Below are 2,846 nucleotides of genomic sequence, written 5' to 3'. Positions count from 1 at the left end.
TACAACAACAACGCTCCATCCCGCGATAAAAACAAAGCGTCCACGTGACACATGACGTAGGCAGCGTTGCCAGATTTTGCGAGAGAAATAAGCAACCAGAAGGTCTATGAAAACAAGCCCAAAGGAAGCAAATAGGCCAGTGATTCCCAAACAGACTTGTGGGGTCCCCAAAGTCCTTTTTAATACCAAATTGTCAAATATTATGTAAGAAAGAGGCAAACATTGTGAAAATAGCTGATCTACAAGCTTCGATCTACGAGGCATTGTGAGCTTGTAGTTTGGCTATTTCACAATATTTATCTGTGGAACCAAATCAAACTATATGCAATTCCTACAATTCCAAGTGCTTATCAGGGTGGGGGGTCCCCAGTTCAGATATGATTATTTAAATTTAAATACACAGGGGTCTGGCACAAAATATTTTCAGACCTGTGGCCAAAAACATATTAATTTGGGCGGTCATTGACATTTGTTTGAGAACCACTGGTTTCAACAACATTTATGAAACCAGCCCAAATAAGCAACTACACTTTAGAAACAATCCCAAAAAAACGCAACCCGGCAACTACCCAATATTTACAAGCAACTTAACAGAAAAACAAGCCATAAGTCGCTTATAGTAAGCGGACATGGCAACACTGGAGGTAGGCCGTCTAACTTGAATCCCCAAAACTTTATTAGCCTTGTAATGTGTTTCGAACAAGTTAGTGAAGGAGAGTGAAGGAAAAGACAACATTATTACAACTTTTTACATTCTATTTAAGCTATATTCTTTACCCTTTTCAACCACTTTACATCGTTTATTAGTGGATACATTGGTTTATGGTGTTTTTGGTCATTATAGTGGGTTAGGGTGTCCGAAAATTGCTTTGAAGATGATGACGCTTCAGGAAATACTTCAAACCACCTGACAGCAATTAACCACCAGACCCAGTGATGGAAAAAGTACTACAACGTTTTACTTTAGTAAAAGTATCAATACTGCAACGTAGAAATACTCTTGTTACACTGTTACAAAGTCCGTTAATCAACATTTACTTGTGTAAAAGTACCAAAGTATTGGTATAAAAAGTACTTAAAGTACCGAGAGTAGAAAGTACTCATTATGCAGAATGTCCCATTTCACAAGTTTTCAACTGTATGTATACAAATCTTTTTAAAATAGCAGATGTACAAGCTCACAATGTGTTTCGATTGTGAGCTTGTAGATCTGCTATTTTCAAATGACCAAGAGTTGAAGTGGTAAAATGTATGTCTTGTAATAATAATAATTAAAGTAATAATCAAAAAGTAAATATGTATCAATATCAAGTAAACAAAAAAAAATGCCCTCAAAGCATTGGTTCTCAGAGTTATGGGGGTCTTTGGGGGTCCTTGAGTTTAAAAAAAGTTAGAGAATCACTGCCTTAAAAGATTTTATTGGTTCCATCAACGTACAATGTAATATAAAACAATACTTTAGAACGGCTAAAAAGACTGTTGGACTGCATTTGCTATTGCAGCCCTGTAATTCTACACTATATTAAGCTTGATTAGCGACTAGGCCTATCCTATGTGGAGTTATACTAGTCTGACGACATTTTACTGTACATCTTGCTACCATAATTGACGGCCACAGTCATGGAGTGTACACGAGTGTATGTGCTCAATTGCCAAGCAGACACATGGCCCAACTAACTCCACATTTTCCCCCAAAATTCCTCAATATTCTGCCTGTGACACCAGCTGCTTCGCATCCCATCACTGTACTTGCAGGATGTACAATTAATATCAAACGCATTATGCTCCAATACTTATGCAAATCACTTCGCCAACACAAAATTCACGTCCGGGTGTTTCTTTTCACCAGCCAATCACCTTTCACGTTGCCACGTCCGTTGCCACGTCGCGCTGACGTACGCTAAACAAGCGCTGCCGTGCGCACAATGCAAACGAGCCCAAAGGCGCGCAAAAATAAGCCGACCATTGCTTAGACACAAAGTCAGACCTGGCAACGCAGCCTACGCCAATCATGTGTGAGAGATCTACAAGCTATGGGGCAGTAGCCTCGGAAACCCAGCCATTTTTTTAATGGGGCAGAGACGCCACCGTATCTTAGCAACAACTACAGCGCTCACTCTCATTGGTCGTGTCACGCTAAGAGCAGTCTCCAGACAATGGCATCGCAGACAGCTTGTTGTTACTGCTGTAGCCATCACAGGCAGTTGCAGCACGACGGACAGGGCGCTGTGATAGCTGCCATGTCGCTAACGCTAACGTGGTTGTCATGCCTGCAGCGGCTGTGCAATCACTTTGTCAACAATGCACGTTCGTGTGGTGAATGTCAATATTGCTGCTCAGTTCGTCCATTGTAGATGGTGTATGTTTGTGTGTGTCTTCTGGAGAACTATGTAGCTCCACAGCAACTACAGTAACTAACGTAATGGCAGGACCGCCCCGTGCAACGCATGTTAGGCTGCATTATGGTCATGTAGTAATTTCAGCTAATTTTGCTCCGATTAGAGCAGTGCTTATCAACCCTTTCACGCCCCACCCCCCCCCCCCCCCCCCCCCCCCCCCCCCCCCCCCCCCCCCCCCCCCCCCCCCCCCCCCCCCCCACCCCAAATACACGTACTTGATCTGGGACCCCCCCATTCTGTTTGACTCCGTTCCACAAGTAAATATTGTGAAAATAGCCGATCTACAAGCTCTAAACGCCTCACGTTGAGAGGCTTTGTAAGCTTGTAGATCGGCTATTTTCTACATGATTGCCTCTTTCTTACATTCTTTGCCAATGTGGCCCATGTTTTCATAGTATAGTTTGTTGACTACTTCTGTTGCAGAAATGGCCATTTCCTTTACTTTCG

Source organism: Gymnoscopelus microlampas (genome assembly GCF_963454915.1).
Source record: "Gymnoscopelus microlampas genome assembly, chromosome: 13".
Lineage (NCBI taxonomy): Eukaryota > Metazoa > Chordata > Actinopteri > Myctophiformes > Myctophidae > Gymnoscopelus > Gymnoscopelus microlampas.
Note: the sequence above shows the minus strand (reverse complement) of the source record.